This window comes from Phyllobates terribilis, unplaced genomic scaffold (genome assembly GCF_046119375.1).
Source record: "Phyllobates terribilis strain yellow unplaced genomic scaffold, ASM4611937v1 Scaffold_2__4_contigs__length_985480577, whole genome shotgun sequence".
Classification (NCBI taxonomy): Eukaryota; Metazoa; Chordata; class Amphibia; order Anura; family Dendrobatidae; genus Phyllobates; species Phyllobates terribilis.
The window spans coordinates 101,745,311-101,760,527 of record NW_027362762.1 but is presented as its reverse complement, the minus strand read 5'-3'; the positions used below and the strand labels follow the sequence as shown (position 1 = coordinate 101,760,527).

Genomic DNA, 15,217 nt, shown 5'->3' with positions numbered 1-15,217 from the left:
GGAACATTAGTCATTGACATTAGCCCATTCCTTAGGGACCTACCATCTGTCATTGTCACTAACTTCGTCAAGTCACATTTCCGAGTAGTAACCTTGTCAGACCTCCCCCGCTCTCAGCGGTCAGTCGTAACCTTGTCAGACCTCCCCCGCTCCCAGCGGTCAATACAGCAGTGTGACTTACTTGCCCTTGTATCTACGGTCAGGTCTGACTTCGTGCTGTCCCGTACTCTATTGGGTCGTTTGTATGGGCCTCTCAGACCTGAGTTACTGGAGGTCTCACTACCTCTAAACCCACGGCCACTATCCTCAGGACATCTTGAAAGGTCTCTAACTTCTCCTGTAGCCGTCCTATTATTTGAAGGGCCCTTTCTCTGTCTGGTCTCACAATTTATAGACGGTTGCCATCTTCTGCTGCTCAGACGATGCTGTCTTTCCATTCACAGTCTGGCGAGATTCAACCGTTCTACCTCTCGCAGGTAGGTCACTCTGTACTCCATCAGCATGTGTATATATGCAAGATTTTCTTCCTTTCCTACAGCGGAGAATGAAACCATGCCGTCTTCATCTGGTATCCCGTCCTGACGTTCACGTAGACTGTTTACTTTCATCACACCAGACTTCTTTACCATCATTTGCATGGCTTGGCCATTTCTCCCAATGAGCTTTCTTACCAGAGCATGAGGCACCCGGATGACCTCGTCACGCAGACTTTGAGCTTTTCTCATAAGCTCCAGTTGTCTAATGGCTTGTTCCGTCTTCAACCGGACAAACCGCTTCGTGCGAATACATCGCCAGTGCATGTCACTTAGCATCGCCACCCTCTTCACTGTGACTTCGGTTGTGGACAGGACCACCAGCTGTTTAGCTTCTGAGGTCGGGTACACCTTACAGGCTCCCACGGCCTTCTTAAACTCTTCATGCACTGACTCTCTGGTGCATTCTTCTCTCAAATCTTCGGGTACATCTATGAGACACTTGTACCGAGACGTTTCTGTCTCACCAGTGGTGTCCAAATGATCATCTGGCTCAGGTTTCAGGGACAACTGACTTTCAGCTTCTTCACCCTGTATGCTTCACCTGAGCTGACTCGCAGCTATGAATTCAAGAATTCTCGTCTTGACCACTTCCATTTCACACTTATCTTCTTTTAACACTCTCTCAGCTCTCCTCAGGTCCACCTTCTCATGGTTCAAATGGGCTTGGAGCGCCTCCTTGAGCTCCCTGATCTCGGCTTTTACATCCACCGAATTACCCAAGCTCGCATTATTCAAATAGGCATTTGCTTCATACCTCCCTTCTCCTATAGACTCCTCCATCCTGCAGATTCTTTCCTTAGGGCACGTCTCTGCCCTCTGGAGATCATCACAGAATGTCTTCAGCTCCTTCACCTGAGCTTTCAGACCTAGGGTCTTTCTGTGGAGATCATCATTTTCATCACGGGTGTCCTGCACAGTGGTCTCAACCACTTAGCGCATGTGCTCTGCATCCGCTTTATCATCCTCTAGTTTTTCCTTAACCTTGAGGAGATCCTCATAGTCTCTCTTAATTTGTTGCAGTTCCCCACTGAGTTCAACATACTCCTTCTTGGATTCACGCAGCTCTTTCTTCACTTGGTACAGCTCTAACTGTACCAGGGAGAAACGATCTTTCACCTCACACAACTCATATTCACACTCCGCTTTGTCAAGCTCCAATTGAGAAACCTCCTCTTTATTTCTCTGGAACATTTCTTTCCATTTGTTGATTTCCTCGCTGCTTTCTTCCAGTTCCCGCTGCAAGTTCCTTACAACCTGGTTTATTTTCTGCCGTTCAGACTCCAGGCTCCGCTGGTCTGAGGACCCGTTCTCCATGTTTTTCCTTAATTGCTGCATGTCACTCTTATACTGCTGCCTGATAGGCTCCAGCTCTCGGTCATGACTGGCCGCCTCCTCTTTCAGGGCTGTCGGATCCTGATCCTTCTGTCTCAGTACTGTATCGGAGGTTGCTACTGGCAACGTCACCTCCTCTTCTTCTAAAAGAGGATCCAAACTCAGAATAAAGGTCCACAGCCTTGCATTTTCTTTATTTGCCCTTTCAGCAAAATCTACAGGAGCAACTTTTTTGTGGCCCTTGTGGCGTCGACGATGAGAGGGGGACTTTCTCACCTCTTCTAGCTCCTCCTGACTGAGCTCTTTCTACTTTTGTAGTGTCACCGTCAGCTATGGGGTCTGTGTCACTCCCCATGGTGTTGTGGACCAACAAGTCACCTCCCACTTTGATGTCAACCCTTTCTACTGGAGCTACCCCGTTATCAACGGTCAAATTGTCATTTTTAGGCGGTACCAACCCGCAACCAGTAACCAATTTTGGTTTTCTATACTCTGCGCTCTTTTGAAACTCTGCCCCCTTTTGAGACTCCGCCCCCTTTAGGACACCCACACCTGTAGGGAGATTTTTACAACAAAAACCAGCAATAGTCTTAGGACCCAGTTCACAACACATCTTACGACCTCCCTGGGCACTCTGGGATAGCACCGGCGCCACAGGAGAACTCAAGGAATGGTCTGCTACCGCCATTCTGTAAAGGGCCAACAGCTCCTGCCCTTCCTGTACCAAGACCTGATGTCGTTTCTCAAATGCCTGCTGTGAGTCCTGTTGTCGTTTCTCAAATGCCTGCTGTGAGTCCTGTTGTCGTTTCTCAAATGCCTGCTGCGAGTCCTGTTGTCGTTTCTCAAATAACAGCTGCTGTTTCTCAAATACCTGCTGCTGTGATTTTAACAGGCACTTTAATCGTTCAACAGCTTCAGTCTCATCTGCTGCTCCCTTCACAGCCATCTTTATCAGCTCCTGCATTTCTTCAGGAAACTCCATTTTTCTGCAGAACGTTTGCAGCTGGACATCTAACCACTTCTTCATTCCGTTTTGGAATACTGCTCCATTCATGGCCTTCGCGGTACGCTGTTCACACTAGACACTTCACACTGCTCTCCCCGGAAAAATTTTCGTAACCCCGCCGAGTTACAGCAAGATGATTTAATCTTCCTGACCCCGCCGAGCCACAGCAAACCAGGTTTGGGTGCGACGACAATTTTCGTAACCCCGCCGAGTAACAGCCAGATGCTTTAATCTTTGTTATCCCGCCGAGCCACAGCAAGATGCTTGCATCCACACTCGTCATCCTGTGCCGCTACACCTAGCAACCAGGCTGCAGTCGCCCGCATTCTCCAACCACATGTAAGGTAGCGCTATTCATCACTCTGGGGTACACGCTACACCGGGACAATCAAAGCACACATGCAATGTTTTTCTGGTAATTCACAGTCCAGCAGTTTATTACATATCATAAACCGCTCATAACATAGTCCATCTCAGTGGCTCGCCGACATCTTACACATATAATATCCAAGAGCCTTTCCAGTGACAGATATGCCCACTTGGCTCCATACACAGCCTTCAGCAAGTCAAAGTCTCTTCCATACAAAACTTGTAGAAAAGCTTTTTTTGCTACTGTCGTCCCCACACAACAAGTTAAAATTCCTTTTGGTGTACACACCAGTCTAATATGTCCAGTAACTGGCCATATTTTCGTGCTCTAACTTGCTGTTCACTCTTTTGAGCAGATGGTTCCTCTTCAGAATTCTACCAGCACTATAGGAGCAGGACCCTACATTCCCTCACAACATCTAGCCACTATCCAATCACTTGCTTGCATTGAACGGAATGCCTACCTTTCCGGTATATCTGCATGCTGTTTGACAGTAGAGTAGGACTAGAGAGACAAAACCCAGCCTTCACTCCTTGTAATCTGATTTGAGCCTCTGCTGCTAGAGACAGATTACACTTGACAATAGGCAGTAGACAGAAAATTAGACAGAAGCGAGACACCTATTGGCTGACAATTTGGAGTGATTTTTTCAGGGACAAAACAACATACAGTAATTTTAAATAAATTTAGTTGCGGATATCTATCACATTATTTATCAAATGAGGAGAGGTGCTCTGATCGTACAGGCACCATTTAGGATAAATAAAAAAAGTCAGGGAAGTTAAAACACTATGGATCTGATTCATCATTTGTGGGAGGTTTTAAATCACTTTTCTTTATTGGTCTTATGTTACTTGTTAATGTTTTTTTGCACCAAATTCTTCAACATGGTGTATGTTGTTCATAAACCTGATAGACACTGATACAATATGAAGATGGCGGTGGGTAAATATAAGACTATGGTCAGGGACCTTAGATGAGAAGCACCACTCCAGCGCTGAAAAAAGAAAAAACACTGAAGTGGTGCTTTGAGCCGTTATGGTTATATAAATCAAGACCAGGAGCATGCCAAAAAATTGTTGATCTGGACAACCTATACCTCAAAAGCCGGGTTTGTGTTAGCAATTTAAAGAGGTATTCCGATCTCCAAGAAGATCCTATCCAAATATGTAGTAGGTGTAATAATAATATTAGCAAATATCTCCAATTAGAAATGTAGTATTGTTCTTCTGATTCACTATCCATGGATGCGACCACTCATATAGTGACAGTTAGTTAGCTTTTAGTGGTCGGAACCAAGGATACCTAAGCTACTGCAATGCCCTGCGTATGGGGTAAGCGACATAGAACCATTGAATCAAAGAATGTTAGCATTGAACGGGACCTCCAGGGTCATCGTGTCCAACCCCCTGCTCAATGCAGCATTCACTAAACCATCTCAGATAGATGTCTGTCCAGCCTCTGTTTGAAGACTTCCATTGAAGGAGAACTCACCACCTCTCGTGGCAGCCTGTTCTACTCATTGATTACCCTCACTGTCAAAAAGTTTTCTCTAATATTTAATCTGTATCTTCTCTCATTCAGTTTCATCCCATTGTTTCTCGTGTTTCCATGTGCAAATGAGAATAAGGATGATCCCTCTACACTGTGACATCCCTGCAGATATTTGTAGACCGCTATTAAGTCTCCTCTTAGCCTTCTTTTTTGCAAGCCAAACATTCCCAGATCCTTTAACCGTTCCTCGTATGACATAGTTTGCAGTCCGCTCACCATCCTGGTAGCTCTTCTCTGAACTTGCTCCAGTTTTCGGATGACTTTTTTAAAATGTGGTGCACAGAACTGGACACAGTATTCCAGATGAGGTCTGACCAAGGAGAAGTAGAGGGGGATAATTACTTCACGTGATCTAGACTATATGCTTCTCATAATACATCCTAGAATTGTGTTTGCCTTTTTTACTGCTGCATCACACTGTTGACTCATGTGCAGCATGTGATCTATTAGTATACCCAGGTCTTTTTCACATGTGCTGTTGCTTAGTTCTATTCCTCCCATTCTGTAGATGTAATTTTCGTTTTTTTTGTCCAGATATAAAATCTTGTCCTGTTAAGTACCATTCTATTAGTCGCTGCCCATTGTTCAAGCTTATCTAGATCCTTCTGAATCCTTTTTCTGCCTCCTCTAGTGTTCGCTATCCCTCCTAGCTTTGCATCATCTGCAAATTTGATTAGTTTACCTTCAGTTCCCTTATCATAGCGAATCATACTTGTCACAATAGCACCGTGGAAAAGGCGTCTTTGAAACAATTGTGATAACATGAGGCTAGTGTTGACGATTAATAGCATTTTGGCATCATCACTTGCAGTCATTAGAGTTTTCGTACAGTTTGTCTTGGAATGTCTCTCTATAAGTGCTTGTGTTACGGCATCACATGTGCCAAGTGTTCAGAATTCCATCACTGATTCCCTCTCCCATTTTCAGTGGGAGCATTTGGCTCCAGACACGGAGGCCAGCTCTACAGTTATAGAGCTTGGTATTCGAGCAGCCAAACCTCTGATTAGGTCGTCTCTTGCCAGCAGTACACGGGCTGTATATCAATCGTCTGGCAACGTTAGGATCATTTGGTGGAGTACTGTCTGAAGATGATTAGGTAGGAGTATTGTTATTAGGGTTGAGCAATGGAGCAGATGATAGTTAATAGTTTGATTTTGGGTTTGGCTTTTGGTTTTAAGTTGCACGGTCAGAGGGACTTAAATAATTTTTTGGTGAATGAAGCACTAAATGTTTTTCAGAGAGGCAGGGCACAGAAAGATGGTAGGTGTTCCAATTTCTTTGTTTTTCTTGCATGTTTGGGTAGGGAATTGGCATCGGTTTGCAGTTTGGTTTTTGAGGAATGGCGTTTTCAGTTGGCCATCTCCTTTGGCTTCTTTGGTGCTTTAATGGTGGGGGAATTGGTCGCACCTGGTAAGAAGCAAGTGGGAGGTGTCTTGGTGAGAGATGTCATTGCCACAAAAAAAGGGGTTGAATTTTGGATTCGGAAATCAAAGACGAACCAAGCAGGAAGAGGCAGGCATGTATTATTAGGTGTCGTCTCAGAATTGGTTATGTGTCCCTTATAAAATCTAGAATGCTTTAAAAGCTTTAGGCCAAAACTATATGGCCCCTTGCTATGCTATGAAGATGGTTCCTTTCTGTTGAGGTATCAGTTCACCAAAATATTATTGAGATGATTAGTCAGTTTGGAGTTTTCTTGTTTAGCGCCTCATTCTTTTCGCATCGGGGCTGCAACTCATGCCGCTGTCTGCAGCTTAAGCCCTGAAATCATTATTGGCCAATGGGAATATTAGTGTTTTTTATCATACGTTAGGCCTCATAGACTAGTAGAGGGTTAGTATTTGATACAAGTAAAATGCCATAAGCCATTAACACCATTTTGTTGTCTGTTTGTTGTTGTTTTATTGCAGAGTGCACTCCTCTTTTGATATGGATTATGGGCCATTAGTATGTGGGGAGCGGTTCGGGCAGATTTGCGGAAGGAAGGTAGAGAACCGTGGATGCGCTGGTAAAACGAGCTGAGTAAGGTGAGCTCAGGTGGCTGAGTTTTAGAGGAATGGGGAGGATCAGAGTGCTACAAGATGCACTGATACGTCCATTTAGATAAGGCCCTACATATTTTAGTTCTACATGTTGGAAGTAATGACTTAGGGGATCGCACTTTTAGGCTATGTGCCCACGATGCAGAAATGCTCCGGATTTTTTCCTGAGCGTTTCTGCATCTCCCTGGCAGAAAAAATGCATGCGAATTTAACATGCGTTTTTCTTGCCAGGGACAAGCAGATGTGAAGGGTTTTTGCATGCATTTCCACATGCGGGTTGTCAAGCGCTTTCCAAGCGATTTTAGCATCACTTGGAAAGTGCTTGACAACTTGGTCACACTATATAAATCCATGCAAACGGCATGGATTTATATAGTGTGACCGAAAGAATGGTAAAAAATAAAAAATAAATATTATACGTACCTTCTGATGGCCCCCGGTGTCCTTGTCTCGGCTTGCCGGCAGCTCGCGGTAGATTAAAGGACCTGCTGACGTCAGCGGTCGCGTGACCCGTCACATGACTAAATTACGTCACCACAGGTCCTTTTAGTCTACCGCGAGCTGCCGGCTAGCCGAGACAAGGAGACCGGGGGCCATCAGAAGGTAAGTATAATATTTATTTTTTATTTTATTCTTTTTTTTACAGGTACTATGGTACCCGGGTCTGGAGGAGAGTCTCCTCTTCTCCAAACCCGGGTACCATCCGCACACTGAAACACATGGTATTCGCATGTACAGATCCAGTGATGCGGATGACATGCGGTCCAATGCAAGTCAATGGCGGCGAAAAAGCAGCGCTTCCACAAAGTGCTGCAGATTTTTCCGCAATGATAATTCGCAGCCGAAATTTCCGCAGCATGTGCACAGCACATGCGGGTTATCATTGTGGAACATGGCAGGCCTTCTACCAAGCGTTTTTTAAGCGTTTCTGCAGTGGAATTGCCGCTGCGGAAACGCTTAAAAAACGCATAGTGGGCACACAGCCTTAGAGAGTTGGTCACAGATATAAAGCATGATTTGTTGCATCTCTGGGCATCCTTCTCTTGGCTTATCACCATGTGTTTTGAAATTGTTCCACAGAAAACCTGGTGAAACGCTCAGTCAGTAGAGAAGTTGAACAAGGCTTGCATAAAAGTTAATAGGGCAATTTCTAATTTTGTTAGTCGGAACAACAGGGGAGTTGTAGTGTGTCACCTTGATCTGGAACACAGGAAGGCATCTAAATGCCATGGGTATTGATTCGTGGGATATGGCCCTGCAAGTGGGCATTGAACGGACCATGGAGGGGGGGGTATCTGGAGCATTTGAAGGGATCAAAATCCTCTTGTTGTGGCTCTTGGCAGGGTCCTTGAAGTTGGTTTTAAACTGGTCAGGGTGATTCATCAGGATATTGATGGGTGGGAATGCATCTGTTACTTGATATGGAACCATTTGGGTTATGGTGATCCTGAACCTGTAGGTTATGACTGGAAGTAATTACGGTTTATTGGGTTGTTTTTGAAATCACCAGATTTTGTAGCTTCAAGGACCTTACCAAGTTTACGCTATATAAGCTGTATGAAGTTGTAATGTATTTGTTATAATAAAGGCTGCTGTGGTCAAAACTATCCTACCTAAAGTGTCAAAGTTTTATTGGAGGGATTGGATAGTTTGGAAGAAGGGAATGTAAAGTAAGGGGTCATGAAAGTTGGGTTTTTGACCACCAAGCAATTTACAATACCAGGGTCAAGGATAAGTACTTGTTACAATAATGTGGTCGCTCTGAGGCTCTCTGAGCAGTGACGTCACCCTAACCACCCCTCCCTCCCCCCCGTGTGCCGCATCAGCTAGCGGCGTAGCTTCCGGCCGGGGCATACCGCAGGTCGAGCGCCAGCTGAAGATTCACGGCAAGGGGCATCTCTGGGAGGACGCTCCCATTACAGACTTTTTCACTGCCAGGCATTATAAGGGGATTCCAGGACCCAGCACAATATAGGAGGACAAAGCAAACTACACATGTACTTTAACCATTGTGCTATCCACTGCATTGGTTCATATGTAGTGTCTAATTGGATGGTTTTATCAGTTGTCTCTGTGATCCCTATAGCAGCACAATAGGGGATTGCAAGTGCAGGGATTTTTTTATTCCATTTTATTATTGACACTATTTTAGGTAGGTCTATTACGGCATTAGCTGGATTACTCCTGACATATGTTTACCCTGGTGTTCTAGATTCTTTCAGACATTTATTTTTGACATCAGCGAGTGTGGTAGTATATACTCCATTCACTACATGTTATAATAATGCTGTGACTGACTTCCATCCACAAAATAAAAAAAGGTCTACATACAAAATCTCCTGGTGATGCAAGCACCAGTCAAGGTAGGCTTCATCTACCATACTCACAGTGATCACTAGTGGACTTATACTTAAAAAATTGGTTAAACTAATGCATTAACCCCCTTAGGAAATATTTATCAAAGCTTTTGCTGCTCAATCCTGCTTGGCAAAGAGCCTGTTATAAATCAATGGTTATTATTCAGTTGCAGATAATTTATGATGAAAAATGCAAACGCAAAAGTGGAGGTGTTTCATACAGTAGAAGCGATTTAATAATGAGAATTTGAGCGTATAATGCATGATTATCACTGTTTCTATAGTAACAAAACAATCCGTTCTTTCAAATGTAAAATGTATTCATTGTTCTACTTTTCTCAGCAGGTGATCATAGTGTAGGAATGAAGGACAAAGCCCCAGAGATGTTATAATGATTTGAACAACACCGCATGGAAAAACACTTGTTCAAAATTCTTCTGTACTTTGCGTGTCTTAAAGGCTATAGACACCTTTGTTTTGATTTACTTTATTATTTTATTTACTTCTTAAATGCAAAATTAAGCAACTTTGCACATAGTTTTTATTAAACATTTCTGACCATTTTACTGCTGTAAAGACTGTGCAACACCTGTACATAGTTGCTTGTTCTGTTGCTTCTGACATAGATCTGGCAACACATTGCCTCTGTCTCTCTCTGCTGTAACACTCACATATCTTACTATAAGAAATGCCATGAGAGGGGAAAGAGTTTATATATGCAGATCATGGTGTAGAGGGAAAGGAAAGCATCCATGCAGTATTGTTTAATGGTGCATTTCAACAAGTTGATAATCTTCTAAATGCACCCTGTGTAAACATGTCAGTGATTACCTGACAAACAAACAAAATGCTTGTTCATTAGATGATTAGATCGTTTATACAGGCCAACAAAAATCATCGTTATCGGCAACACATTGCCTATTTAAACGGTGATTGTGCTGCCAATACTATGATATTGTGTGATGATAAAACGATTGTCTTAGTGATCATTCTGTCTCCACCATTGTTTGCTGGCCTATATAACAGGCCAGTAAGGGATTGCCAAGCAATTTATTATAGAGTCAATTTGTGCTCTTTAAGGTGAATTGATGAGCAGAATTTGTCAGATTTAAATACACTGAGTGTAGACAGGGTAGAGCACTCACAGCGGACTCAGAGAAGAAGAGGCAGAAATCACATCCTCATCTGCAGCTTAGTTAGCACAGAAGAGATCCCTCATAGGTAGAGATGAGCCAACCCAACTTAAAAGTTTGGGGTTGGTACCGAACAGGGAAGTCCGTTTTAATGTTCGGAATTCCGGGGGAAGCCCGGGGACGACAGAGAGAGATTGATTGATTTTCCAGATCCATAGTTCGGTTCTGCATTGTTTTCATTGGGGTTGGGGTTCTGGTCTTAGTTCAGGTACTGTTCTGATACCCAAACCGAACTTTGAACTAAAGTTCGGTCGGGTACCAGAAACCGAATTTCCACGGGTTCGCTCATCCCTACTCATGGGCTGTCAAAGGAGAAAGCAGTCCTAAAATGAAGCTCTTGCTAATACATAAGAGCTGGTGAAGGCATCCTCGCCACACAGATTTTACATCCGGCATGTATTACTGACCTCAACACTTCATGTGAGAAAAGACTAAAACTTTTTTTTTTGTAGAAATTCCCAGCAAAACAGCTGATATGGCAACATGATATTAGGTGAATATAAATGACAAGTTTGGTGATTGTAAATATGAGAACATTAGGAGAGAGGAGGAGATTAGGACAGAGGAGCTCTAAAATCCTAAGGCCGAATGCAAATGGCAAAGCTATTTTACTGAACTGTAGACAATCCATGTGCTGCCATATGGTGTCTATGTGTAGGGGAATGTGATGCAGTATGACAAGCCTATTACTCTGTATAACATCATAGGTATGCAGAGATACAATATAGGCCCAGAACAGTACATTATACACTCCACTTTACACATCTGATTCGTAATAGAGGTATATAATTGACTTCTCAGCTCTAAAGTTCAACTATAGGAAGTACAGTAGATTGAATATATCTGTGGATGCTGATGTAATGTTTCCTTGTATATACATTGCAGTGATGTGGATTCCGCAAACAGCCGGTCTACAGATGACACTTGCAGCAGAACTTTTAAGAACAGTGTATACAATGCCAGCTGGTGCAAGTGTTCACATTTCACTAAGTGCTTTTGACTCAGACAAGTATTTTCGGGACGTCAGTGTTGATCCAGGCATTGTGATGATAAACTGTGTGAAATCGTTGCAGTTACCTGGACACATGGAGGGGAATGCAATGACCTCAAAATAACTATGTGTTACTCAATACACACCTACTATTCTCAATGTCCTCAAACAGCTATAAGGCAATATTGCACTAAAAACATTGCATTAAAACTGTGAGTTATTGTTTTTACATCTAAGGGTTTTTTTTTTTTAATAGTTGGACAGTATTGTTTTTGTTTTGGTAATTATTGCTCATTTTAGTAACCCAAAATGCACAAACTGCTACAAGGGATATATGCCCTACAAGGAGTTAATTCAGGAAAGCTTTGTGGGTATTTTACATCTTTAAAGGGAACCTGTCACCAGGTTAGTCACCAGGTTTTCCCAACATAAAGTACGGCCACCACCTTTAAGGCCTTTTTTTGCAGCATTCTAGTACGCTGTATGTAAGTCTGCAATCCCCCAGCATAGCACAAAAACTACCTTTTTTATACCCATGATCTGATAAGTGTCTCCTCACTTCCTACAATTGCCATCCTCCTTCATTGTCATTTAACCCCTTTACTCCCGAGGGTGGTTTGCACATTAATGACCAGGCCAATTTTTACAATTCTGACCACTGTCACTTTATGAGGTAATAAATCTGAAATGCTTCGGATCCCACTGATTCTGACAATGTTTTTTCGTGACATTTTGTACTTCATGATAGTGGTAAAATTTATTTGATATCACTTGCGTTTATTTGTTAAAAAAATCGGAAATTTGCCGAAAATTTAGAAAATTTTGCAATTTTCAAACTTTGAATTTTCATGCCCTTAAGTCAGAGACATATGTCATACAAAATAGTTAATAAATAACATTTTCCAATTTTGGAACCCAATTTTTTTTTTGTTAGGGAGCTATAAGGGTTCAAATTTGACCAGCGATTTCTCATTTTTCCAACAAAATTTACAAAACCATTTTTTTTAGGGACCACATCACAATTGAAGTGACTTTGAGGGGTCTTTATGACAGAAAATACCCAAAAGTGACACCATTCTAAAAACTGCACCCCTCAAGGTATTCAAAACCAAATTCAAGAAGTTTATTAACCCTTCAGATGTTTCACAGGAATTTTTGGAATGTGGAAGAAAAAAATGAATATTTAACTTTTTTCACAAAAATGTTACTTTAGACCCCAATTTTTTTATTTTTGCAAGGGTAACAGGAAGAAATGGACACCAAAATTTGTTGTGCAATTTCTCCTGAGCACGCCAATACCCTATATGTGGGAGAAAACCACTGTTTTGGCGCACGGCAGTGTTAGAACTATCCTGTTCGTTTTTGCTATCTTTTGTTTTGCGGTCACGTGACCAGCTGCCTATATATTCCAGCTCCGCCCTTCTGGCTTTGCTGGACTTCAGTGTTTTTTGCCTGTCTCTCTAGCCAGGTGCTTCGGTGCCTATCTCTGTCTAGTTTGCTTGGTCCTCTGGGACCTCTAGTACTTTTTGTCAGTTTGTCTTTTTGCTCTGCAACAACTTCTGTTAGGAGGTGTCCCATTTTTGTCCCAGTCCTTAGTTCTTTTAGGGACCCCTCCCTTTATTCTATAGGTCTCCGTTCAGACTAGCCGAGGACGAAGGCGGGTCTGTTCACAAGGAACAGGCTGCCCGCTACATCATAGGGATCCAGCTTAGTCTTACTGTAGGGACAGTTTTTCCCATTCTTTCCTTAGTTTATGTTGCAGATCATAACAGTAAGTCCAGCCCAAAAAAAACCAAAAACCTAAAAGGAAAGAAATTCGGGGATCAATATGGTTTCCGTCCAGGAGTTGGCTCAACGCCTGCAGAGATTGTCTCTGGAGGTGGCCGAGCTTCAGCAACACGTGAGTAGCTGTCCTGGAGCGCATTTTGTGGAACCAAAGGTAGCACTGCCTGATATTTTTTACGGTAAACAGCAAGATTTTTTTTCCTTTAAAGATGCTTGTTTGTTATATTTTCATTTGAGACCGAGGTCCTCTGGGAATGAATCACAGCGCATTGGTTTTATTATGTCACTTTTGCGCAAAGAACCACAGGGGTGGGCCTTTTCTCTCCAACCTAATGATCCATGTTTAAGTTCTGTTGAGGAATTTTTTTCTGCTATGGGGCTATTATATGACGATCCTGATCGAATCTCATCTGCTGAATCAGAACTTAGACGTTTGAATCAGGGGTCTGATAATGTTGAAATTTATTGCACACACTTCAGGAGATGGGCTTCAGAAGTTAAGTGGAATGATTCGGCGCTGAAAAGTTTATTTCTTGCTGGTCTAAGTGAAAGGGTTAAGGATTTGCTAACTGCATTCCCTGCACCTGAGACTCTGCAGGAAGCTATGCAGTTAGCTGTTCGCGTGGACAGGAGAATAAGGTCCAGGGTCAATGATGTAAAAACTCCTGTAACTTCAGGTCCTAGTTTCCAGAAAATCTGCTCTGACAGCGGAGAACCAATGGAGGTTGGGGCGATGTCACTCCGCTCTCAGGAAAGAGATCGGAGATTCGCCGAAGGTTTGTGTCTTTATTGTGGTAAAGCTGATCATTTGATTAAGCACTGTGAGCGTCGTTTAAGTAAAGAAAAAAAAAAGGTCAGTTACGCCCGTATAGCTTGTTTACGCTCTGCCGGAGTGTTCCTTTCAGGGTATACTACTCTGCAGGGAGATTTGATTGAATTTCAGGTATTTGTGGATTGTGGTTCAACACTTAATGTGATTGATAAAGGGTTTTTGGAAAAACTTAAATTGAAATCCAAACCATTGTTATCTCCTATTTCTGTGGTTGCAATTGATAACACTCCTTTGAAATGTATTACTCACAAGACTGCTGCATTTCCTCTCACTATTAATGGTGTTCACCAAGAAATTTTGGACTTGGTTGTTTTGGATAATTTGCCCTCTCCAGTTGTTCTATGATTGCCTTGGTTAAGACTGCACAATCCTTTATTGGACTGGTCTACTAATGTGATTAAGTCTTGGAGTCCGAAGTGCTATGATAAATGTTGTAATGGTCGCATTGCGGCTGTGGAAAAAGGGGAATTACCAGTACCTATTCAAGATTTTTGGAGGGTTTTTTCGGAGAAGGTGTCGCAAGTTTTACCTCCTCATAGGGATTATGATTGCGCCATTGAGTTTGTTCCAGGTGCTACTCTTCCCAAAAGTCGCTTGTTTAATCTGACTATCCCTGAAAGAAAGGCCTGGGAGGAGTACATACAGACTAGCTTGGCTGCTGGTCACATTAGACCTTCTAAGTCACCTGTGGCAGTCAGATTCTTCTTTGCTAAATAAAAGGACGGCGGTTTACGTCCATGTCTGGATTTTCGTGAAATTAATAAGATTGCCGTACGCAATTCCTACCCATTGCCGTTAATTCCTGACTTGTTTAACCAGTTAGTGGGAGCCAAGTGGTTCTCAAAAATTGATCTCCGAGGGGCATACAATTTGTTACGTGTGAAGGAGGGTGATGAATGGAAAACTGCTTTAACACTCCGGTAGGTCATTTTGAGAATCTGGTGATGCCTTTTGGTCTTACCAATGCACCTGCATTTTTTCAGAACCTTATTAATGACATCCTGAGACCTTTGATTGGTAAGAATGTGGTTGTGTATTTGGATGACATTTTGATTTATTCACCAGATCTAGAGTCCCATTGGCAGAGTGTACATGAAGTTTTGCAGTTATTGAGTGACAATTCACTCTTTGCTAAGCTGGAGAAATGTGAGTTCGCTGTGCAGAAAATTAGTTTTTTGGGCTACATTGTCTCCAGTGAGGACTTTGAGATGGACCCTGT

At 42.7% G+C, this 15,217-nt stretch overlaps 1 long non-coding RNA gene across 2 annotated transcripts in view; it reads left to right on the top strand.

The window, feature by feature from the left end:
* Positions 1-9,923, top strand: part of LOC141249840 (uncharacterized) — a 36,561-nt gene extending 26,638 nt beyond the window's left edge. For both annotated transcript variants that reach the window (XR_012312368.1, XR_012312362.1), the window contains exons 3-4: positions 6,709-6,825; positions 9,540-9,923. This is a non-coding gene — a long non-coding RNA (uncharacterized lncRNA). The remainder of the gene's footprint in view (positions 1-6,708; positions 6,826-9,539) is intronic.
* Positions 9,924-15,217: the final 5,294 nt, after the last annotated feature.